The 27,424-nt window shown below is 38.0% G+C and overlaps 1 protein-coding gene across 5 annotated transcripts in view; it reads right to left on the bottom strand.

The window, feature by feature from the left end:
- Window positions 1-21,931, bottom strand: part of LOC106164271 (5-hydroxytryptamine receptor 5A-like) — a 54,302-nt gene extending 32,371 nt beyond the window's left edge. For 2 of the 5 annotated variants that reach the window (XM_013542133.2, XM_013542137.2), the window contains exons 1-2: window positions 10,896-11,071; window positions 8,251-8,390 (exon numbers count right to left, since the gene is read on the bottom strand). The gene's annotated coding sequence lies outside the window, so the exon portion shown is untranslated. Of the gene's footprint in view, window positions 1-8,250; window positions 8,391-10,895; window positions 11,072-14,815; window positions 15,271-21,786 lie in introns of those variants that run through there. The other 3 variants (XM_013542135.2, XM_013542134.2, XM_087013931.1) reach the window with 3 other exon arrangements.
- Window positions 21,932-27,424: the final 5,493 nt, after the last annotated feature.

Genomic DNA, 27,424 nt, shown 5'->3' with positions numbered 1-27,424 from the left:
TGATGCAAACTAAGTAAATGTCATCTTGCAAACTTCTCCCAAACTATTAACAAATGTCTAAGTGTCTTCAGGTGTCTTCAGACTTCTCATAAACTAAAGTTTATAAATTTCTTAGTTTCATGCAAAAATCTCATAAGCTGTTAGTTAACTTGGCCTTTTTTTTTAAAACTTAATACTAATATTTTGGCTTGAAAATGGCACTTCCTGACACCCATGCTCAGTGCAAACATCATTAATTTAACTGTATGTTAGTAAAAAAAAGGTATGGACTTTCTTGCAAAACTCAGGCAAACTTTTATATGAAAAAGAATTTGCAAATTTGCTGCAAACATGAAACAATTTCTTGCAATTTCTTGCAAATGAATCAACTTGGTGTGTATAAAAGCTGAGTTTCTTGCAAACCTTTATGTAAATGAGGAGTTTATTGCAAATTTACTGCATTTGCAACAATGTTAGTCTTTCTTGCAAACTTCCTGCAAAATGTTATGTAAATGAAGGTTTTCTTGCAAATTTTCTGCAAATTTGCAACAGGGTATATTTATCCTTGCAAACTTTCTTCAGGCTTTTATGTAAATGAGCAGTTTCTTGCAAATTTGCTGCAAATTTGCAACACTGTATAGTCTTTCTTGCAAACATCCAGCAAACTTTTATGTAAATGAGGGTCTTCTTGCAAATTTGCTGCAAATTTGCAAGAAAATAGAAGCTTTCTTGCAAATTTGCTGCGAATTTGCTAGAAAATGATAGTTTTCTTGCGAACTACCTGCAAACTTTTAATCTTTCTGCAAATTTGCAGCAAATTTGCAACAACTGTGATTTTTCTTGCAACAACCTGCAAACAGTTTCTTGCAAACTATTTGGTTTGCAGCAAATTTGCTGCAAATTTTTTGCAAGTTTGCTGCAAACTTTTCATTTTGCTAAGGGTATGTAACAAGCTTATTGTGATAAACCCAATTAAAGGCATCTGCCATACCTGCTCATGCCCAGTATGAAATAAGTTCCCTGTCCTCCTCTCTCCCTCTCCCTTACTGGTACTCTCCTCTATCGTTGACCACTTCAAAAAGTGTAGTTACATAAATACCAAATGCACACATCGTTTTTTTTTTTTTTTTTTTTTTTTTTTGAGCATGCAAAAAGGCCATAAATTCTGCAGCGCATGGCGAGCGATACATAGATCCATTGCCCATTATCACGCAACGGTATAGTTCGTTGAACATGGTTTAAAGATCTCATCATTGCTTTCCTAACCTTTGAATTTCACGCATTTTATTGCAACAACTCAGCAAAGAGTTTGGGCGCATTTTTGTTGATTTAACTCCACTTAAGAATAATCACATACATGTAACCAATATAATCAATGTCAACAACACCGTTGAACTGACAAGACCGGATAATTGCTTCAGGAAATATACAGACAATTGAAAAGCAATATCAACGCCTGCTTCTTGAAACATTGTATTTCGATTTAATAATACTTATCCGGACGTGTTTTTGTAAATAGATACCATTAGTGCATCGACTCCTGGGGGAGTATTCTATTAGTCTTTAGTCACCATGCACGCAGTTAAGACAAACCCCATTCAATGTAATATCTCATATAAAAATACCCCTGTGAACTGTATTGAATTACTGATTTTGAATAACCAACAAGACACCTTTGGTAATGAGCGAGAAACAGAACCCTTTGGCAAAATATCAACGTTTGTCAAACACTGCATCGGTGATGGCACGCGAAGAAGAAGAACTTTATCACGTATAATGTACATGTAACGTGTATTTTTAGAGGGTATTGAAAAGCTGTGTGCATATGACACGTACATACATACACATACACATAATGCAACTAAATCATCATCAATTAAATGCAATCACCATCTGCAACCCACCCCATTGCAACAACACCCTCTGAACCTAACAGCAAGAGCTAATACGACGATGCACTACCTACCGTGCAAGAAACTTTGGATTACTATTTTCGAACCATCCTCAGAAAAGATCTCTATTAAACGGATCCCTGCAAAGGACAGTTCTTCTTTGCTGAAGGCTACACGTCCGTTGAGGCCGTTGGAGACGGAACCGCGCATGCATGACCTTCTGGATCTGAAGCAAGGGGGTGGAGTTTTCTGGTGGTGACCAGGAAAATTGGTATTATTAAATAATCAGAGGATTTACGTTTGATCGCGTTCTTATGGGGGCCGGGTCGAATCAGGTGAAGCCTGAAAGCTATAATCTTACGGATGATTGCAGCTAATGACGCCAGTATGCGCGCAAGGTGCATTATTTGTGCGATGTTTTCCTATCCCACTGTCCGCTAACCGGAAGATAACTGTTCTGCCTCGGGAAAATTTTCCATTTTATAAGCGCGATTACCGTGGTTTCTAAGAAACTGTTGTTTTAAGTGTGCTTTCAAAGACTCGGGTTCACTGAGCGTGCAGGTTTTATGGTCCTTTTTGTAACATTCCCGGTTTATACTGGTGGCCAAAGAAAGTGTCTTAATTAGCCCGGCCCTCTGAATGTGTTCCCCGCACCCGTGAGGCTATTTCGTTTATTCGTTTTTGAAGAAAAACGTCTGTTCTTAATTCAAAGCAATCAAGACTCATGCGCTTCACGGAAAAATGTTTATAATCGTCTTGTTTTCAATGACATAGACGGATGAGTTTTTCGTTTTATGTTCATTTGCGTGTAGCGTTATCATCTTTGTCGTTTCAAGACTTATTCCATATGGCACAAGATGTTGCAAGCATCAGTTTATTGGACGTTTTGCAACATTTTCCATCAAGCAAATGGTGAGAGTGCTCTGTAAGGTGCTCTTTCTTTCGTCTTTTTTAAAAAAAATAAATAAATTAATAAAAATTTCACCTGTTCGATTCCAGTACCTCCAGCGCTGTTCTTATTTGGCAATGCAATATAAGAGACAATGACGTCAGAGGACAGTTGACTTGAACTCCGTATCCAACATTGTTCATGTAACAATTAAAGACTTTTGAGAACAGTCAAATGCATCTGGGACCTTCCATCCCAATATACATTCTTCTCTTGATGTAACTCGGTACACCCTCTTCTGATAGCTAATACAGCGCACTGGCCTATACCTGGTGCAAGCTGTAAATCAATTAGGGAAAGCAAAAATAAATGTTCGCCACTAGCTTTATCTCTGATCGCACGTCTATAAATTCGTTTGATTGGATTAGAAAGGACTCTTTTTTTTTCTGATGGCGTCAAATATCGGCACACTGAGGAATCTGTCTTTGTTCGCCCCCTCGATCTGTTACTAAATAAGTTCACTTCGGTCATGATACGGGAACGCATTATCTGTGCCAATTCTATGCTGAGGTTTGAAATATTGAAGATCGGCACTCCATCCTTCAATATTCCGTATGCTGTTCCTTTAATTTAACATAAACTATATCACTGTTATGTAATTTTTTTATTAACATTAATAATTAAGTATCCAACTTGCGTTTGAGTGGATGTTTTATGCAAATGGTATGTGTCGGGGTTGACTATCGAAAAGAAATTAATCACCAGATATGTAACTGATTCGAAAGATTTGGCATCAGATATTCAAATATTATTAAAATATGCCTCCCGATCTTTGTAGAGGTGCGAAATAATAAGTGAAAAAATAATACTTTGTTTTATAGCGAGAGGGTTCTTTGATGACACACACATTTCAAAATGTTGCTACTTGCCACTTAAACAAATGCACATTCACAAGAGAGAGAGAGAGAGAGAGAGAGAGAGAGAGAGACAGACAAAGAGAGAGGTACATATAAAGAGGAGGGCGATCATGAACAGGCTTTCTCCCGTAATGAACAGGCTTTCTAATCGTACTATCCACCGAACAGAAGAGGTCTTATCTTAATCATTTATGAGGGGCAATTCTCGGTGCATCATTTGCAGGTTAGCGCTCCCTTTATCTTAACGAGTTTCGAGTAGCACGCGGAACGCGAGTAATGTAGGGGTCTACAGTAGCATTCGCAGGGGTCATCTTTAATCGAATCTCCCTACTGCGAGGTCAAGAGCACGAGCAACCATTCAGAAAGCATTAGCTGAGCCGGGTTCACAAAATTACTTAACTTGAAAATTGGACTAAACTTAAACACCAAAAATTCGGTATGCCTCAGGTTATGATAGAGCCACAGTATTTTACTCACGTGAAGTTATTTTTATGAAGTCTGAAAAGAAAAGAATAGCCATTACTTTCTCGTTCTTAACCATGCGCAATCATTGGACTATTATTGATTTATCTTGGGTCAAGTAGACCAAACTATAGTCATAAATCTTCAACCAATGAACAATTTGCAATTTAAGCCTATTTTGAGAACCTGACCCAAGATTCTGCATCAACCACCCAGTACACTAGGACCTTTACGCTTTTTAAGTTCATCATACAAGGGCCACAGCGTGGTCAAGCAATCGGCCAATTTGATAAGTTGTAATCAATACACACTACAGCAAGACTGACCACAAGCAAGACCACTGTGATTGAGCCGATTGTAATCAGCACAGCTGTCACCTTATGACGGCTGGCATTAACTCTATAACTGTCGCCACTAGAACAAATAGACCAAGACCAAGCAAGCGCAGCGTGCGTTTTTAAAGATTAATTCCATTGGTTCTAAACCACATGAACGCCCACTGCGGTATTTTAACGTTAACAAAAACAGCAGTGAAGGGTCACACTTAATTGATAACGGTATCTTAATCTCAATTTCCCGTATGAGGTTAATGGCAAAACATGACCTCAGTGGGTGAACAGGAGTTGCAATAGGAATGGTGTATCGGTGGCCAGGTGCTACCCAATTATCCAAACAGACGACGAGGCGGGTGAGCAGAAAAAATTGCTTTTGCTCACGCAAGTTTGATGGGTCCTTTTAGTTTGACAGTAACTTTCTAACAGCCTTGCAATCTGGTCAACTTCTGTTAATAGTCATATTAATTTTATTTCTTTTTAAGACTGTCAATTTTATCTAGGTTAAACATGTTCAATTTATCTGGTATATTTTGTATAGATCTGTATTTTCTTTTCAACTCTTCTCGGAAGTGCGCATAAGTGTCGTTTCAGTCACTGTACATGCGTTTATTATATAGAAGTCACATTGACTTCCAGCTATTAACATGAACTTATATTTATATCGGTTTTTGCAAATAAACATAAGAAAAAAAAAAACATAAGCAGTCCTGGTATAAGTGCGAAGCCTAAAATACAAACCAATACTAAACGCACTGGTTTTAGTATATTAACATTTGGAATATGTAACAAAAATAGACGCTGTCTTTTTAATTAATATAAAAGCATTTACTGGTACGCATAATATCCATACAGCACAATTATCTCCGTAAACGCCCAAAAGCACCATTAGCCATTTCTTGTCTTTCTAATACTTTTTAACTTTTTCTCTTGATGCAAACATGGTCTGCTCTCCAGGGAAAAGGGTGTCGCATATGTCATCAAAAATAGTAACACCACACGCGTCCATCTTTAAGGCGCACCTCTCTAATAATTACAATGGATATCAGTCAACTATTTATGACTTAGGCGCGCGTCAATGGCCCCTCCGGGAAATGATACACAGAAATGTCGTTACCAGAGTCAATAACGTGTCTGATTGCTTTAACCTGAGACGCGTAATTGCATGATCTTCTCCTTCGTGGGATAGGGTGATCCATTGCGCTTCTCGTTTGTGCGGTCTATAATGAGGAAAAACGTAAACCTCGCGTGCCTCATTTTAGGAAAATGCTATTTTAAAAAAAGTCCCAAAAATTTAATGACTTCAGCTTTCTTAGTTTAGGTACAACGGAAAATTGAAATAAAAAGTCAAAAATGCCATGCGCCGGCCTATGTGGCTTCGGACAGGTCCCAGTATCTTTCAGTTTTGAGCCTGTCAATGATTTTTGTTTGGTATTACTGAATATCAAAACTGTTTCACTTTATCACTTGAAATTGTCAGGGTTGACCGTTAATAATGCATCGCAAGCCTGTACAAACTTTCAATTCAAAAATTGTAAAACTGTTGAAGTAATTGAGCTTGTAAATAGATAACGTTTTTGTGAGCCACCCTATATATCTACGTAATGAAATATGCACGTCAACACCTAACTGCGCCGATGGTGTAGTGTGAATTATTACACGAGACTATAGCATAATGTATCATTCATGAAAAGAGATGTTCGTTGAAGTTCGTTGTGTTTGACCTGTTGTGTCTATGATATATCATTTACTTCTAATATTTCCCAAGAGACTACACTGACTAGATAAACTCATTGTACTGCCATGTACTATAAAATTGTGAGTAGACAGGGATAACATGTACACCGTGTATTTGAACAAAACTAATGCATGCTTTTTCATAACGTATTGTTTTAGCAATGCTTTGAGATATTGCTTCAAAAGACCTTCAAAAGCAAGTATTGCAAGGCTTTATGTTAAAACTTACATACACATTTTGGAATAACTGACATGGTCAGTCTTGAAGACAATGGAAGGAATATTGGAGTAGGTGGGATGTTTGGAAAATGTAAATAATAAACAAAACATATCTGTATTAGTGACGTTATGAATGATGAAATTAGTTAAACCGGGAACTTATCTGATGAATGTCCTCTATTGGGTTCCTTCCCAATTATAACCAAAGAAACAGGTACCTTTAAGAAACAACCCTTTTCGTTTGACGGAGAGTTATATATCGAAAATATTAACGGATATTTTTATGCCTCAGTTACATATAACATGCACTTGTGTGAGCGTCCAACAGAAAGTGGCTTGTATCCTAAACATGACAGTTCCCACTGATTGAAGTTTTGATGAAATATAATTAGACATAACTCAAGTTGCCAAGATATATATATATATATATATATATATATATATATATATATATATAGAGAGAGAGAGAGAGAGAGAGAGAGAGAGAGAGAGAGATGCATGTATTGTTTATAATGTAAAACATATTCGGATATTAAAGCACGGCATCTTTCCATCACATCAAGCTAATCGATCATTAAGTTACTGCTCTGAATTGATCCAGGAAAATTGCCAACAATAGACATTTAAATATCCGTAAGAAACATTCGTGATACACAAGCGGAATAGTTTAGCAAAACATAAACGCAAGACACGAAATACAAAATTAGAACGCTTGCGTGCGTAGCCAATGGAATGCATTCTAAAATTACGTTAACAGTCCATCTTATTTTTGAAAAAAGTCACACGCTAGAGGGACAATTTCCTGATGATGTTAATTACAACAATTACAATTTTCCAATTTTCTCATTCTTCTCAGTTTGCCAGCAGGCGCACACCCAGGGGACTTATTAAAGTCGTGTGGAGGAAATGGACAGGGCAAGTGTTGCAGGATGTCCATTATATTCGTCCATCATCTCAAATCAATTAGATAAGCCCCTTGTGGAGGTTAAGAATATACGCGGTAACGTCGAAGAAAAACTATATATATATATAATTAAGAAACACAAAAACTATGTTATTAAAGAAAATCTCATTTGATTTCTCTCGTAAAAACCCCTGTGGGTTTTTGGCTAACCAATGCAATCCTTGATTGCCTCATTATTGTGACCAGCTAAGGTTGCCTAGAGTCATATACTGGTATAGTATAATTATCCATTTCTTTGCTAAACGTGAACGTTTTTAAAGGGTTAAAACGCACAAGTTTCAAATCTGCTTTGAAGTCAGCTGAAATGTAATATTTCGTCTGTTTACTAATTTAAAAAAAATCTTCCGTTTAATCAGGTCCTTTTGGTACGAACAGTATAGTTTTGCGACGCAATGTGAGAGATTAAAAAGAGACGCACTTTTCACATCGAGCGGAACATTTAACTGGACCAGTCCATTTTGAGAGATTGACAATTAAGTCGGTGGATTTGGTATTAGTAAAATGTCTATCTAAATGGAACCCCATATTCAAAACGGCTTACTGATGAACTTAACCTAATAGCAAGGAGCCAACCTTTGAGGAACTGGTGAAAGCGGACCCGTAAACCTCAACACTCAACCCACCCCATGTGTAGCGTAATTACCAGTACACCATCGGACGTCAGAAAATGTACGGGTACAGACTCTATCGCCAAAGTATACCGCTCGATTTACTTTTATCTATTGAAATAGTATAAGTTGATATGGGTCAAATTTCCCTGCCTTAAAAATAAAGACCAACTTTCGGTCTTAGGTTCTCTTTCGATACCTGGCTCTGCACGCTGCTGTATGGAATAATACTTTGTAACAATAATGCTTACCTTCCAATGCATTATTTGTCGATGTCCATTTCGGACCGATTACAATTTAATCGTGTGGACCCACGGCCCAGTCTTTTCTCAGCCTCGGCAGATATGTCAAAGTGTCTCTGTATATCTTCCCTAACTCTTTAAAGGCATACCTGAAATTATAAACCACCATGACATCTTGGTAATTGCATGTTATCTCAACATCTTGGTAATAATCGGTTTTGATTAAGAGTTGATCGCACAAGGAGCACGTAACCGAGTATGATTAACCTTCGCCATTATACGCAGTTAGTTGACTCGGGTACTTTGAGTGAAGAACGGGTAATGAAGTTAGTCAGTTCCCGCATCGACAGTTTTGACGTTCTGCATACAGAAACGTAGGCTTAACGCGTGCTCCCGCGGGAAAATTCACAAGAAATGATAGGAAATATAAAAAAGCAGCCAACTGGATTTCTGCCACCGTGAGAAAACCTTCCAGGTTCTGCGTGTAAAAAAAGGGGCATGCAACTCCATTTTTTTGAGAATGTAAATTTATTTTAATTCAACAACAACGTCAACAAGAAAAAAAAAATTAAATCCACGGGAAACAGAACACAGAATCACTGGTGAATTTGACGTAACCAAAACAGGACACGGCGTGCTTCAATATTATATGGGGTTTCATATGTGTATGGACGATTAAGCTAAACAACTGGCGAGGCGGATATCAGAATGATCGAAGTCCAGCGCACACGCGAAGTTAAAGCTGGACTACCAGTCCCGAGAGATCGACGTATCTTTTATCAGCTCTCTTGCGCCTATTAACCCTCATAAAGAAGAAAATATGAAATACCATACACCGCCTTTACCACAATATCATTGCAGGTTGCAGGACAGATCTTTCTTTCTGAGCGATACCGACTCATATCGCAAAAAACTGTAGAAACAAGCGATGGCACCGGTTTAAAAAGTTGGCACAGTAGTCGTCACCCATGCCAACTGCCATAATGATAATAATACAGCAGTCTCACGCCAATTTACAAAACAGCAAAACTGATATTATATACTTTGCTATCCTGAGTGCAGAAGAGCGTGGAGTAGTGTATAAAACAAAAAGGAAGTTTTACTTTAAAAGTATTTAATTTTTGCACTAATGATAAGATGCGTATTTCATAAGAAAATAAATTCACCGATCTTCTTCTGTATTTACATCATTTTCAAATCCCGTCCAACAATAAATAAACAAAATAAAAAAGGCATATGAATAATTTTGAATAGACTTTTTTATCAGTAACTGATACATTATATAGGCAGCAAAAAACACTTTGATTATAACGTCTTTCATGGTCACGGAACGTTCCAGGCACGCCACATCCTCCTCGTAACACAAGTTACCTTGGTGTTTTGCCAAAGCAAGGAAACAGTGACCGCAGATATTCATCATTCTCAGAGATTACAAAGTGGATATTTGGCAAGCGTAGGCTTAGTTTGGACCTTTGATGTATCTATCGGCCAAAGAGTGTCTATTTATATAAGTTTTGACATCCAACCAAACCCTGCCTAGACGCTGATTCAATATGAAAATATGTGTTTGCCCACACATTGACTATATATAATGATTTTATGTTTGGCGAATACAAAATTACCAGGCACATATATGAATAAAATATCTACAGGGTGTGAGATACGCTTTTGATGAGAAGGGCAATAAATGTTAATAGTTATCTATTCAAATTTGAACAACATGAAGTCTGGTATGCAAATTTAATGGGGAAAATGTATCTTCCTCCCAAAGTAATTTACGTTTGAAGCCATGCACATATGCAAAACTCATGTTTTAATTTCAGTCACATTTTCCTCTATCTGGATTTATTACACTTAAACTGAAGAAACCAACATAGGACATTAGCGCAACCGACGGGAAGAGGATCTCTCCTGTATTTCTTCCACCACAGGGCGCCATCTACAGTGCATTGAGAAACTACATGTACATGTATATCTCATGGCACGATTACGCATGCCAAACGCTAAGCGGTGACTAAGTAATTTAGGTTGTATTTTCTTATTAAAAGTTATCAAAAGGTAGCAAATCATATTTCTAGATATTTATAGCAAAATTGTTTTACGACACCAGAGTGTATCCTATACTGACGCACTGCATGATTGAACAGGTTCATGGCAATTCCGAAAATACGGTATTGGTTAACCTGGGCTATTTCGATACCGCAATTTTCCAACCCGGTAGATGCAATTTAGTGACTTGTAATTTGAATTGTAGAACAAGCCGCAGCAGTCCAGTAATAGCTTTGGCCATGATACCACAGGCTCTTATTATAGACGAATATTTAAGAAAGAATCTGAGCTTGCTGATGGAATTATCATTTAAGCGTTGCACGTTTTTATTTTTTGCATGTCCAGTTATTGTTATTGCATCGTTTATGGAATCCGTGCAATCCCTTTATTTTGTTATGCATCGTGTTTTCGTCTTCTTTCTTAGATTTGCTAAAATCCAGAATAAACAAAAGGACCCTCGCTTCTTTCACTTTGGACGATTACTATGTATACAGTATAAAAATCCCTAACACAGAATCGAACATATATCGCTGCAAACATGTATAGTATATACATGTAAAACACACTTCATGTTTAACGATTACAAAATGTATAATGTAACTCACCACTTCAATATTTACTCGCCGCTCTGACTATGTGCTGCTTTTTCCCTTCTGGAAAGACTATGGCAACGATAATAAATATGAGCATCTCTTGCACTAAAAGCACGTCTAAATTCAGCGATTAAATCTGGCACTGAGGTTTCCTTTGAACGGCTGTCAGGAAAGTCGGCTCCATTACAATTAATTAAGAGCTCTGGGTCTGGTGATCGTAAGCGAAGTGGACTTATTTAACACGCAGATCTCTCAAAGGCGGGCCGGCACGTCAATCAAACTGACGAATGATTTTCGAGATGCTTAAGAAAGAATGCTATTGCCCTGAGATTCGTATGCATATGCAGTGCCCAGAGGTTCAATAACTATATATATATATAGAGTTCACTTATCGGACCTAACCAAATTATTAATACTGACTTACATTGCGTGTTGAAATTATAAGAACATGGTCGACAGTGCACTGGTACTCTGCCCTTCATGTATAAACGATTATTTGTCTTTTCCGAACTCTAATGACTTACATTTGGTCTCATTATTTTGTTAATAAAAATGAGCATTTAATGGTATTTAAATTCAACAGTATATGTATTGGGATTGATATCTACTGCCATTCGATTTGCTGGCACGCTTCATTTCCTATAAAAACTCGAGCATTTGAATTTAGCCACAGATTTAGTTTGGACAATTAACGATAGCAGTGGTTTCTCATTGAACACATCCGAATATGAAACATTTTTCATCTACACTTCCGTCTCGTTATTATTATTATTATTAAGTCTATTTTATTCTTAAACATTAATTCATATATTATGATATTATGATTAACTCAGCAAAAAAAAAAAAAAAAATTAAACTACCGACAAGAATGAATTAACTGTGATTAATGCCATATTATTTCCGCACCTTTGTGTCAATCAGATTGCTATACATGCACTAAATGTTACCAGTGTTTACCAGAAAATACGGTGCTTTTAAGGCCCGTATTCTACGATATATTCATTCATAAATGTAAAACGAATCATAACTTTTCGTGGACGTTACAACACGTTTCCCTTTTTTCTAAATATATTACATTTTTAATGCATATATATGCATACAGCTGCCAATGGAATTTAAAGTTTCTGGTTTTTGAGCTACTCTTGAAAAAGAGATGGCATTTGATGAATATCTCCCGTCTATTACTTTAAAAACGTATAGTTAGAACCAGGCAATTAGTTTAAGGATCGTACTCTTTTTCCAAGAGGCATTATAGAGGGTAAAGCAATGCGTTTAAATGGATATTGCTGAATTTTCTAAGACAATATTATTGTTCTGTTTTATAAACGTCTGTGTTCTTTGTGTTTTGTACAATCTTATTGCAAATGGCGTTCGTGAAGTACACATAACTCCAAAAAATCTGTTGCGTATTTAAACATTAACTCGAAGACACAAACACTTCTTTAATTAGGCAGGAAAAATATAATAAATCACAATAATCGTAGCACCATATCAAGAAGAGAAACTGCAAACGTCAAAATAATAGAAAGCATTTCCAATCCTGTTCCCTACTCAAATATTCAATTTCCCTGACAAAAAAGCACTCCGAGAGCGCAGACCTCCGCTAAAGCTGCAGTCTCCACGGCAAAAATATATGTATATGTATTTGTTTGTGTGCATGTCTGTATGTTTGCATGTGTGTTGCGTGTGTGCTAATTTGCATGCCAATGCTACGCATGACAATTCAAAAATCTATGTAAAAAATTACCGAAAACCCCTATACACACTTTTAATTAATACCATCATCTTTTATCCATCCCCCTGTCATGATATTATCATTTTCATGCTAATGCTATATGTTATAAATATTTACATACTCATGAAGCATTTTAAAATCAATTAAAAAGACCCAATCTTTGAGGGCAAATATGTTTGAATGAGCTTCAGACAAAGAGAGCTTATAGAAGAACGTATTTTCTAAATACGTTGTCCAGAAAAAATGATTTATTAAATAAATGTACAAAATAATACAAATCAAAACTATAAATACATGCACTTACGGTCTAGCGTGTAAGTTTTCACTGAGAGAAAAGAAAATGAACAGGATGATATGTATGACTTTTGCCAGGTTTGCAGACAAAAACAATGATAATAATAATAATAATAACAATAATAATGCAGGTATATGGAAACAAAGATCATTGCTTGACGCGCAGTCGGCATCGACAGAAGTCAAATTGGGCCATCCAGGAAGTAATAATAAATTACAAGTCACCTGGCTGCCAATTCAGGCACTTAAGTAAGCCCAATTAGTGTAGAGTTTCTAGCCAGCATCCCCAGCGTCACTGTCATTGATTATACCTCCTGGATGTCTGATTAACTCTAGCTACTGTTCCGCTGAGAGAAGAACGCGGCCACTTAACGCTACCGTGGTTGACAACGACGACAGGCTGTTTAATCACGATCAAGGGAATCGCGAAGTCATAACTTTGAAAGAATTGCGTTTGCTTGTTGGAAGGTGGAGTCTGTACATTAACTGCATGAAGATGATACGACCGAACCTAGTCATGTCGTCCGCCTCGCCGATAAAAAAAAACGTGTCAGTAAATCCCATCATCATCCAACACTGGGAAGCATAGACGATGTAAAATGAAGCCTGGCGCACATTTGTCTAATCACAGAAATCATTAAAAATTTCTCACAGAAAAATTGTTTTGGGAGAAGGAGATCTTACCATTGCCAATTTGTCGGGGAAAAAAAAGAAAAAACGAAAGCAACAGACGTTATCTGTTCCACATTTATCTGACCAAATTACATACGTCTGCTCAATTTGACGTGCCATTTCATTACATCTAGAGTACTGGTCCCGCCTCAATAACATGATCTGACTCGTATTTTAGGGCAACGGGTACATTTACAGTCTTAGGTTTGGAATACAGACAAACGGACATATCACTAACGCCCAATGCTGTTTGATGGAAATAACTAAAATAACAACGGTGTAAGAAATTAGCTGATCTACTCAACCTACCGCCTTTTCATAATTCTTATTAAAGCCTCTTTAATGATCAAAACGTTTTGCTAATTCAATCACCTTTATGCTGCTTGGAAGACACGGGGCTGATGAAAACCAATTTCCTTCACCGTAGATGCGGATATTACATCTATCGCCACCCAGAGGGAAACGCACGTCTGGGATACAATTTCGAAAGCGAGTGAACAATTGAATGAAAAATTGCCATCTTTTGATACATCTGGCATCATTACTGCTTACGAAATCGAGTTTAATCGTAATTATCGGCACAGTGTAATGTAACAAAAGCGTCGCAACTTTAAGGATATTGGCTGACGGTGAAAAGCGAAAACGTATTCCTTCTTCAGATGCGAACAAGATTTTTCAAAGCAATGATGATTTGAAAAAGCTTTTCATAAAGAAGGCAACGTTTGTCAAAATGGCATTAATTGTGCCCACGGGATGACAAAGTAGAGGAAAGTATATCAGAGTGCAATTCCGCTAATTGCAACTTACCATCAGCCCCGGTTGCCTCATTGAATTCCGCAGTAATTCTCGCGAGTGGTACGTGGCTCCCTGCTCACAACTCGCAATTTTTTAGTTGACCGTTGATCTAAGTTCTAAGCCTGCGTGGACATTCTTAAAACGTATGATAGCGTCCATGCCCGGTGGTATTTCTCATTCATGAATGCGTTATAAAGTCCCAATAATAGTTTTTTAACGCAATCATATGTATGAGACTGTAACAGATAAACTCGGAGTTATTTCCAATTTCCACTTCAATGTTTCATGGTCTATCAGAACCACTTTGTCATGGAAATTAACAACTCTGAATTTAGCTGCCGTATGCATGCTGTATACAGACACTGTAGCTATAGATACACCTCATGAACTTCAATGCCGGATGAATGTATTCTGGCCTTCAGTTACGGTCACTCACCTCTGTATGAAATAAACTAAACCGCGCTGTTGAAATCATCACTACGCCTAGGAGGGTCACCCATGACAGCTGATCCATCATAATTCACTTGACATCACTCAGCCATCTACATTTCGCTTGCAGTCATGTCGATCCGTTGTTTAAAGTTAAGGCTATACCACCGTTCACGTTCTGAACAAGAGTGACTTACGTCATCCGTCGTCACCACAGTCACCACAGTCACCAGCTCGGCAGAAGACCCCCTGAATAAATTTGGACTAAAATGGAAATACAGAGGCTGGCCACCGTTCTTTTGTAGACCATATGCTTTCAACTCCGTTACTTCTTGTTTCTTCTTACTATTCCATGCATTTACATCTTATCTATAGCTTTCCAATCCAACATGTGGTGGCAAGATAAATTGATATTAATATTTTCATTGCCAATACAAAACATGATTATGGTTATGCTGGCCTAACTTGTCTGCTGACGTCAAACGTTATTGAACGGTGTCGATTTCTTTAGCGCGAACGTTAATACTTTGTACGTATTAACATTAATATTAATACTGTATAAATAAATATTGTCCTCGGAGATTATTAATAATGCATTCTTAATTCTAAGAGTGTATTGGCTTTCAACAAAATTATATACACCAATGTGGTATAAACCTACAATCGATTGATTTACAACGTGTCATAAAAAAACATTCTGGAAAGTGAATGATGCAATCGATTACTGCGACACACAATTACAAAATAGGTGTCAAACACACGCTTTTGTTCCGTTATGTTTTGCAAATTGTGATTTCTGAGGGAACTGGGGCGGGATGAAATGCATTTGCACGGCACCCGGACTATCGATGTCTATTACAAATTTATACATGTACATGTACATCCAAACTGGCCCTCATCGTGACAAGGCTTCGTGGTTACTCCGCTGTCTTGGGCATACAGTGTAGCTAGATACATACACGTGGGTTCAAATCCTATAATGTTACAGGCAACGTATTTACTAGAGATAATTTCTAAAAAAAAATGTGTTTGATTACTATAAGTTCCCCAGATGCGCGGACTCTCGTGGTTCCGTACAAATTACATTTTGCATAAAAATCGGTATAGTTTAGCATAAGTGGTCCAAACTTGAATTGATTCAGTAGCTTTCTCGTTATAACATTACGTCGAACCACCTGTAAACCGCGTACAGCAGAAAGAAATGGTATCTTCTCGGCGGAACTATTTGCCAAATAAGTTTTTTCCTCTAAATTCCCATCATCGCAATTACCTGAATGGAAAGCGCACCCGCCTTTACACATTTAAACTTTTTTTAACGATTCCAAATTCCCTGGGGCTTGCTGAAATTTAAACCGACCCGGTGTGAACCGCCTTTGATCCCATTGTGCTCTTTAACGTTATGGGTGAAGCCAAACTAAATCTCAGCTAAAACAAAGTCACAAAAATTATCTATCTAGGAAAGTGTCGGCTTCTGACCGTGACAAGGTGGAAAGTTTCCATTTGATCAGGTGCCTGCCAAAGAAGCGTCTGCCGCTCCGTGGTAACTCCGCTGTCTTGGACACAGATGTTCACATACATAAGAGGAAACACACAGGCTGGGCGTGCCGGTCGCGGCGCAGTCGGTGACGTGCATGGTTGCAAAAAATTGGTAATTACTCAAAGTTACGAGTTTAATTCCCGGAAGAGGCATGTCAGTTCACCGCAACAACCACCTGGCCAAGAAATCGGAAAGTCGCGAAAACGTGGGTCCAGGCGAATTACCTTTTGCATAAAAAACGGTATAGTTTAAACAAAGTGATCGATTTGACAACATCTTATTGCTGGTCATTTTCATAAAGTCTGGGTCGTCAATAATATTACCTTGCTCTCTCCACTTTAAAGACCTTAACATGATGCTTAGACTGAGTAGTGATATGCATTTATGAATAAGCAATTTCTAATCTCTGAATCATAAATCCCTTCATCATGCCTAGAGCTTTTTTACATTGTGCCTTATTAAGCACATTTGAAAATAATATGTTTTGTATAAACGGCTTGCCTCAGCTCTTGTCGAAGAATAATCAAGAACCAAACACGATTTTGTGAAACAAAGATATGTGAAAAGCACTCAGCGACATGAAATCCAATAGTTCCGAAATATCCTTAAACGATTTGTTATTTTTAACACCTCTGAGCGCTGTTCTCGTGTTAACTAAAGCTTTATTCTATAAATATGACATCCCTTTCATAAATACAAGCACCAGACCAAAGTTATTGTGCCAAACAGCGCACGACGTTCTTACATAATCGGTTCCGTGGAAGTCATGTAAACTCTAAATGTCTAACAACTTTCTAGTTGTTTCGGGCTATTAATAAGTATTTACCAGCATAGAGGAGGCTTCTGAAATAGTTTTACCTTTCTTAAGCGGCTGTTTACGACGCTGCACTAGATAGGTATTCCCGTAATGTCCGGCCGGAACGAATGAAAAAGCAAGATAAAGCTTTGCCATCTGTCTGACCGGTGATTAACTGATCTTTTACAAATGATAACAGGGAACGAGTATGAAGGTATCTGGAAAGAAGGTGTTTCCAGCCGGGGGCCATTTCATAACGTATCTCCAGTCCAAAAAGTAGTTCAGACGCATTGACCAAAAAGTTGGTCTCTTTCGGTACAAGATAATATTCATAGTCGTCCACTTTCAAAAAGCAAGTGTGCTGAAATATGTCGCTACTTTATTATGGTAAAAAGGACTGCTGCTGATTCATCTTTTATCAGAGTAAACTAAAATATTGGGCTAAAAGTTAAGACCAATCACTGGAATTTAGTTATAAAAAACAGAAATGGTTTTCGTAATTAGTTTAGATATTTATCGTCTTCGAAGCGTTGCCCTACCCTTTTTGTGTCAGACAAAAAACATCGGTTCCACTTCTATCCGGCGAGGGAGGAGCGGGGGAGGGCAGTAGTCGGGAGCTGCTCATTAGATAGAAAAAATTCACATACAAACATTCATTTTCTAAAGGAAAAAACATTTTTACTTTATGATGAATGCGATTCCTTCCGTGATTTCAGGGGTAATACTGTAAATCCTTTCTGGAAAGGGCAATGAGAGGGATCAAATAACTAGTGCAAATTGTACTTATAAAGTATACAGCACTGCTGTTTTTTTATATTTGCTAAAAGCAAACACGGATGTTTTCAAACCAAGCATTTGTCTGTTTTCATTTTAAATTGTACAGGACATATACAGATATTTGTAAACAATATCATGTTCTATACAAGAAATATATACCATATCATATGTTATTAACATCTTTTTGAACAAGCGTTCATCGACACTGTTCATAACAGACCAGATTTGGTAGGTTATTATAAACACGCAGAAGACAATTCACAAGTCTAAACTTATTAAAGATAAACTCGTTCATTCTATTATATTATACACTTCTGACGCTTGTTTTCATATAGCTATAGAACTTGCAATTTGATTTAGTTGCTATTTGCATCATGTCCACGTAAAAAGCAAGCACCGTTTTTTTTAGGGAGGGGGATTCAGATCAAGATGATCCGCTTACAAACAGATCTGCGTATCAAATATGGCTGACCCACTTGAAAGCTTGCCGCATAAACTCCTAATAGACATTGAACAGATTCCCTGCAGGGATTACACGGCAAGCTTTAAAGTAGGTTTGATCCTCTGATCTGTTAGTTCGCGGATGAACTTTGTCTGTGACTTAGGCTACATATGTGGCTAAAAAAAACAGGCGATTTTGTTTAAAAAAACACAATTTCCTGTTTGCTCCATGTCCATATATAAAGCAAGCACCGTGTTTTAACAGCCTACAGCCTGGACGCAAGAGACGTACATCAGTCAGAACAACCTTTGGGTGATCTCTCGGCACTTTGTAAAGCCCTCATCTGTCTCACATAACACAGTGTGTTCAATCATTAACGGACATCATGTTGATTTCCTTGATGTGTTCAAAATAATTAGCCACAGTACCGAACAACCCCTTAAACATACAGAACCATATCAGCTGCGTACTTCCACCGTGGCTGCAGACCTTGACAGTCGAGGGGGGCTGAGACGTGCCATTTAGGCCGGTGGCCAAAAAAACGAACCCCACCCCCGTTTTTTTTTTTTTTTCATTTCCAGATACCTTATAGCATAAGCTATCAGAAGCTGCTTGCAAAGTAATTGGGAAAATACAAGTATTTTCAACAAGTCTAGCATTAACAAGTCTAGCATGGTCGCTTTACCTTTGTGTACAGTGTTTATTAAAACCGCACCTTTCTATTTAGATGTAAGAAAAAACTGAAATTCAAAATAGCTATCAAAAAGTTGACTGCAACATACTGCTTTCCCGACAAGCCATATGCTTCATTTATCGTCCATAATGCATTTTTTATCATTTTTGATGTACTGGATAACAACTAGGATTTTTTCAATAATTTGGGCTAATCATTACGATTTCACTGGAACTTCCTAAATTCATAATGGTCACCAATGATCATGAAAAACTATTTTAAACCAGCAGGCTTCGATACAAGAACAAGATATTTTAGATTTAAAAAAACGTTGAAGGTTAAAACGAGTGGTTCGCTATCCTTGATATAACGCTGGCAAGTCATTTGCTGAAAAAAACTAAAAGCAGCTATGAACCGTATCTGGAATACGCGTGTTACGTCCTGAAAACGGTTTCAAACATCAGCCAGCTAAAGAAGTATTAGCAATAGCCAAATAGCCCCAAGATTTCTCGTGAAATATATTACTTGGAGTGTGCAGGGAAAATTACTTTAACTCTTTTCTTATTATGTCACGCAAATTTCATGGGTTTAAGGAAAGGGAAAGGAGGAAAGATTCTTCAATGTTTGTTTCTGTTTACTTGAAGTTAAAAAAAGATCAACTATAAGTGCTACTGTCATCATGTCAGTTTTCTTTCCTCTTTTCCCTCTTTTATTTGGGGTTGGGGTGGGGGTGGGGGTGGGGAAGAGAGACATGTACAGTTTAAGACGCTTGGTTTTGAATAATAGTAAAAAACAAGTGTAACTTCAAGCACATTCTCAACAGCAACTTCTTCCACCGTGCAAGACATATTGGTTCAGCCACTGTGAGATGGCTCACACCTCGGGACTTCAAAGTGATTCGTATGTCTATACATGGTTTGGATACAGAATATTGGTCAGGTAATGTCAATACAGCTACAAAATTCACTTTTTTTCTATTCAGAGAACTATACAACGGTAAACGAGACCGGGGTTCAAAAAAAAAAAAAAAAATTACCACCTGAGATACCAACCCCCGTAACTACAATGAAAACCATCAGCTGTCTGTAAATCGTGATACACTGTAGTATGAGGACGGCCACCGTAAAAGAAGCATTCACAAAGGAAAAGAAACTCCAAATTGTCAGCAAAAAGCAACCCTACATTTATATTCCCTTCGTTCATTGATACATGCTACATTTTACCAGAAATACATTACGATATCTGACAAATTTCCTTGTAACAACTTATTGATCTTCAGTCCGAATTGAAACTAATGATCTATAGTTAAGTGAAGGGGATTTGAGAGCCATTATTCTCTTACCCCTCTCTGAACCAGCTTATAAACCCTACGGTTCTTTAACGGCGGCATTTTTATGGATACTAATAAAGATATCATTTCACCTGCCGACATATCTCTAATGATGTTCGCGCACGTGCCCTACATTGGCTAATGGGGCATAAGTCTTTATAAATTATATAATATCATTAAGAAGATAGTATCTACGAAATTGAATGTTTCATTCAAAAATGTTTAGGTGCACTAATGTTTTCCTGGTGCTTCTACTTAGAGCACTAACGATCTTAGACGCGCTTCAAAGCACATGTTTTGGTAGTGAATTTAATGAATGCAAACAATTAATTGTATCAACGATAATGAAAAAAATGCCGTTTACCACGCTCTACTGTAACAAAACGGTCCAGGGACATATAAAGCCTCACAATTACTTTGAACTTAAAAAGAAAATTTGGTCTACTTCACGTAAAAACTTCATCACTTGATACTAACAGGCGACATTGATGAACAAAATATACCGCCAATTCCAATTGTATTCCGGAGCTATAGAATATCGCAATAAGCGCCATGTTAAAGTCTTCACCAGCGACAAAGCAAGGCATAGCTGGGATATTTGACAGCAATTGACACGGAATTGCAATCAAAACCTTCAAATGATTACGTTTTGTCGTCTGCAACCATGACACATTTACCCAGATAACTTGACAGTAATTGATGACACCTAATTTTACAACGCGACGTACAGACTATTCAGATCGTCGGTTACAAGAATTCCGTTACATACATCGTCCAAATACCCGGTTTGAAATTGACAGCATATTAATTGACAACTCTTAATACACTGACACACTGATTTGATTTGATTTTCATACAGAATGCCAGTTAAATCACCCGTGTAATAATGATTTTCTCATCCGTTTATAAAAGACTTGCATCAGGCAGTGACAGACAAACAGGGAGATAAGTTGACAGTGAGTGACAATCAACTGTTATGATAAGAAAATTTGCCTGTCGGGAAAAAGTAATATGTTTTCTTTGGCCATTGCGTTCACGATCGATGTTGACAAACCAAAATCTCTCTCTCTCTCTCTCTCTCTCTCTCTCTCTCTCTCTCTCTCTGACGTGCACAACACACGCGTGGACATGCGCGCGCACACACATACACACTATCACAGCCAGTTTTATTCGGAGCCGTTTTGTTGATAGAGAGTTTTAATCCACTTTAGATTAAAGTTATACTGCATCATGTATCATTATGCATCTGACTCCACTTCCAAACCTTATCTGTAGATTGACATAAGTTTTTTTTTCTTTTAATTTAACACTACCCCCTCACCTTTGCTGCCTGTCATTGCCCTTTGCGTCTTCCCTGTTTCCCCAGTCCCCAATAACAACTTACACACAAATCAGTTTAAAATGTACATGTTGCTTTACATACCTAAATTGTATTCCAACTGAACACGTTACAACAGACAGAATTCCCCTCAGGAAGAATCGCCTTTCTTTTCTTTCAAATGGCGAATCGGAACCTTGAAGTATGCTTCCTGCTCTCTAAAGCGATGGTAAAGAAGTTCACCGCATGTCAAACGCCGTTTTATCTATCCACTTGAAAGTGAGTTCAGACAAGGCATTGCTTTAAGCTGTTCTGAAAACACAAAGCGCGGTCACATCTAGTCTAACTTGTTTGCGGAAATAGGTTGGTAAGCATCAGCAGAAGATAATGATGATTAACTCACCTGAATAAAGAACACCACTGCGCAATCAGGTTTCGGATCTTTTTGAGAGCAATGGGGTGGGGCCGTTTGGCGGCGTCATTTCCCGCGTGCATTTAAACTACTTCCGGATCTAAGAGTGCACTTGGACGCATCGTTTGTCAACAAGAGGTATGGGGCAAGTGTTGTCGTAAATGTCAATCCGCTGACACGTGTTGGAAAAAATTCCAATTCCAATAAAAAACTCGCCTGTGCAAATACTTGGTGTCCTTCAAAAACCCCTCGCGTGAACCATTAAGATAAGGATGCCTTCTTCAAGTACTCTGATTATCAATTAAGATAAGGTAAAACGATCTATTAACAGGATATCCCAGTAACAGTCGCTCCAATTTTTATCTGAGTTGAAGAAAACGACAAGCTTCATGTTTGTAGCTAACTTTGCAGCACGCGAGCGTTTTGGTTATTACGGCACGTGGTTTAGTTGGTGCCATAAAGGTCATTTGTGTTTTGCTTCTTTTTTAGCTCTGCTCACAGACACAAATCATTTATAACTCTACTGATCTAACTCGATTCGGTAATACTTCCGACCTTTTTTTTTTTTTTTTTTTGCTCTTTCAGTTTGCTGCTGTTGCGCTTAAACGGAAAGACGTGATTGCTTCTTATATTCTAGCTCGCAGAATGCAATCGTAGAAATCAATGTTTAACATAATTTTGAATATACAACATTGGTCAAAAAGGTTGTCCCACCCCCATTTCCATGTACTTTTATTTACAAATGATCACCTCACAGCTGTAAACTGTTAGAAATAATGTTTTTTATTACGGATACCGTGTCTAACATGATTAATGGTTAAAAATACAAAATAGTGGTGAAAATATACATATTTTATACCATTTAGTAAAATTTATAAGAGGTACCCCCTCAAATCGACTGTTTCACTGTGACTTCTACAGATGTAAAGAAATGTCTATAAAATTGAAAAGACGCCATCAAATGTCACCAAATTCACACACAATTAGCATTAGGTGGTGCTCGTTAAAGATCACGTGCCTAACAGCGTGTGCGTCTACCGCGTACTGCAATTATTTCCTGTAGACGGCGCGACAAGCCTTCAACATTTCATCGGCTGCTTTAACACCGACACTATATTTTTGCATTCCACAATAATGGCACTATCTGCATGACCTAGATAGTAACGTAAAGTTGCAACATGTAGTTCATCACTGTTTGAAACGAAGTTATGTGCGATAGCTTCCCAATACAAATACCTAAAACACATATGTGAGAATAAACACGTTGATATGCAGAACGTTCGTCTTTAATTTATGAAAGAGAAGCAAACCTATATGCGGCAATTTTCTCTGTTTTCTATACATCTTCAAACCAGCTCACCTTAGTATACATGTATAGGGATTAACTTGACACGAATATTTACATTCAGCAGTGACATTAGTGCATTCATGTATGTCAATCTAAGTCACTGTGGGCCAATTGTTCGTACTCAAAGTCCTTGGACGAATATCGCAGAGCCGGCTTCCCGCAGCTGGCCGTCCATGAAGTTAGGCAGTTTAAACTTATTTTAATTTTTGTTTTTTGTATAACAAGTTTAGTGTTTGAAGGGATAAAAAGTAATATCTCCTACTTCACTTACCGACACTTATAAACAGCACAGAAGTAAACTGACAATCAGTCGTAACATTTTAAGCCGTTTGGCGTGCTTATTTTTTCTGTACAAGATAAAAGGTTATTGGAGACTGTTTTTTACTCTCCCAGTGAAGAGGAGACATAAACTGAAGTTGGGTTTTGAATTAGGAGAATTTGCAAGTTTATTATTTCCGTAATACTTGTATATACAGGATTATCGTGTTCCCCGTTTAAACATACTTTCATTGCAAAATATCGCGTAAATGCAATAATTAAAACTACTCAATGTTGTGCTTTTAGGCTGATTAGGTGGGTAAATGATTCAACCAACATCAAATATCAATAACACATGTAACCACTTAAATCATTCCTTCGATGAACAGCGGCAAAAAGTTGAAGTCGGTCTAAAAAAAGAACTTTAGATCGAAGATGTGTCTAAACAATTACGTCAAAGGCAGCGTCTACCTCAGTTCAAGATAATCAGTATAGTAAAAACATGTAGTATTCCACTTACAGAAGTCAAGAGGCTCATTCCCGTTCTGCATAGGTCGATCCCACTCCTCAGGGACTCTTGCTAAAGACAGTCAGATTTACAGATTAACGCACCTTTTTCATTTCCAAATTACTGGTGCAATCACCAAAGTTTCTGTATTCTGCTCAACACCATGAGGATGCATGTTAATCTGTTAATCTGATTGCATTCAACGAGAGTCCCCGAGAGTTGGATCGATCTACGTAGAACGATAGTTTCATTGGAAATGAGCCCTAAGTGTTGCTCTGAAACATTAGCTGTGTCTATTTGTGTTATAAAATCAACACAATATTGTATTTAATTGAACTACTACTGATGTCTTAATTGGGTAAATGGAGGTTTCGTTTCGAGAAGAAACGCTTCAGCTGGTTTTAAAACTAGGGTTTAATGACGCGAATACCCACATACAATTATAATGGAATAAAACTGATATGGCAAATGATGTTTGCCGCCAATAAAAGCACCGTAACCAGTAGCGGTCCCATCAACAATATCAATTACCATAGCATTGAAGCAAAACTCGATTTACTAATAACTACAGAGTTTATCTTTCCAATCTAAAACAATAAGATTCAATTAATCATTTATTTTATAGTTCGACAATACCATTAGGTAGCTCGTTTTAACAAAATTGAGATTGATGTACGCCACTAATAGAATCCGTCATCAATACTTCATAGGCAATGAAAAAGAAACTGCCATATGTCATCACTATCATCTATTCAGTAGCAATGATTTATAATGAACATTAATGAACAGATCCAAACCCTGTTCGCAAACCTTAAAGGCAGTGTAGAGCCGCATTTTGCAACCGACCGCATTTTGCAACCGGTTGCAAAATGCGTTCAGTTGCAAAATGCGGTCCTACTAAGTAGAGCCGCATTTTGCAACTGAACGCATTTTGCAACTGCAACACATTTTGCGACCAAAGAAAATCGTGAAAACGCATTTTGCAACTGCAACGCATTTTGCAACCAGGATTTTTTTCTAAGTCCCTGAAACAGCTTGAAGTACGAGACAGGTAGAAATGAAGTTGGGACGGGTTTGCTTCGACTATGTATGCTGAAACTGGCCAGGCTGCCCCTGGGGTGGACGAAAATATAAAACTTATTGCACATTGTAATTTCCTAAACCATTAGAGTTAGGAACTCTAAACGTTAATAATTATAAACATTTTGTTAGGCATGTGCATGGGACTTCGGATTTTTTTTAATTGGGGGTGTGGCCGTCCCTAGGGTGGTTGATAGTTCTTTTTACTTCGTATTTTTCTCCTATCTACCCTTATATCTTAAGAATTGGGAAATAAAAAAGTTGGGGATTAATACACTATCGTAAGAAATGTGCATGGGCACTTCGGAAATTTATTGTGACATGGGTGTGGTTGTCCCTGGGGGTGGTTGATACTTATTTTACAACGTATTTTCTGCTATCTGCCCATTGTATCGGCCATTTGAGTTAAAGCATGAAACGTAGCTACAGTATAATTTGGGACGTTGAATGGCATTTAATTTTTTTGACTGAGGGTGTGGTCCTGGGGGTGGTTGAATACAATTAGACGTTATATTTTCTGCTATCTACCTTTAGACCATATAATTCAGGAACGGAAGGCTATGGGAATTGAAAACATGTCTTTAGGGATATGGATCCTTCTGGGGTATTGATGGGTGTGGCCGTCCCTGGGGGTGGTTGATTCTATTTTTTGCACCGTTACTTCTACTACATGTATCTACCCTTAGAGTTAGGAACATGAAATGTTGGGGATTGATAATGAATGTACATGGGTTTTTGAGGAATGTAGAGAACAGCAGCGGCGCACATAGCACTAAACGCACTTACAGTCGTAGGCATGAATATAGGTCAAGGAATCCAGTTAAAGCTGTCCTTTCGACCCATGCCAACCATAAGGCCCTACACACTCAGAAATCCTGGCGTTAAACTAGCCGTTGTGTTTTATATGTTAATTAATCATAAATAGTAATTAGCATGTGTGTTGCTCTACAGAGGCTATGCCTGAAAGTACATGTATATGGGGTCTTGCATGGGTTTTTAATTAACTTGACCTATATTCAAGCATACCGCTGAAGGTCTGTTATTAAGTGCCGTCTGCTGCGTTCTTTGCATTCCCCTTCCTTCTTAACTCAAAGACAGCTTTCAGATTCATACATCCTACTAGCTGGGTCGGTCCAACTTTGCAGGGGATCTCACTTAAGTGCAATCAGTGGAATCAGCTTAATTGTCTGACGTACCACCAATCACCCCATCCCCTGAGGGACAATCACACCCAAAGTCACACTAAAATTCCCCTGTACCCATGCACCAAAGACTCGTGCTCCTAACTCGAATGGTCGAGAAGGAGATGAAAGAAATTACGGTGAAAATATTACAGTCAAGTAACTATCCCCAGGGACGGCCACTCCCCAAGTGACTAAAAAGTCCAATGTGCCCGAGCACATCTCTAACGATCTCAACCACCCCCAGGGACAACTACACCCCAAGTCACAAAAAATCTGGAGTGCCCACGCACATTTCTTACGATGGTATTAATCCCCAACGCTTTTATTTCCTAATTCTAAAGATATAAGGGTAGATAACAGAAAATACAATGTAAAAATACAATCAACCACCCCCAGGGACGGCCACACCCCTATGTGCATGCCTAACAATATCTTTTTTACTCCCTGACGTTTTAACCTCCTAACTCTAATGGTTTAGGAAATTACAATGTGAAATAAGTTTTATATTATCGTCCACCCCAGGGGCAGCCTGGCCAGTTTCAGCATACATAGTCGAAGCAAACCCGCCCCCACCCCAATTATACCGTAGCCTACCTGTCTCGTACTTCAAGCTGTTTCAGGGACTTAGAAAAAAATCCTGGTTGCAAAATGCGTTGCAGTTGCAAAATGCGTTTTCACGATTTTCTTTGGTTGCAAAATGTGTTGCAGTTGCAAAATGCGTTCAGTTGCAAAATGTGGCTCTACTTAGTAGGACCGCATTTTGCAACTGAACGCATTTTGCAACCGGTTGCAAAATGCGGTCGGTTGCAAAATGCGGCTCTACAGCAGCCCGCTTTGATGGATAGTATGTTCAATAATACGCACATGCAATCGTATGCTGATGGTTATGCCTACACCTCTGGGCTATACACGCCTAGATAGGGACACTATATTTAGCTCTGTGCCTGCTGATA

The sequence above is a fragment of the Lingula anatina genome, chromosome 5 (genome assembly GCF_051362555.1).
Source record: "Lingula anatina isolate TDL-2025a chromosome 5, LinAna3.0, whole genome shotgun sequence".
Lineage (NCBI taxonomy): Eukaryota > Metazoa > Brachiopoda > Lingulata > Lingulida > Lingulidae > Lingula > Lingula anatina.
The sequence above is the reverse complement of the archived record's forward strand: the minus strand, read 5'-3'. Positions and strand labels throughout refer to the sequence as shown.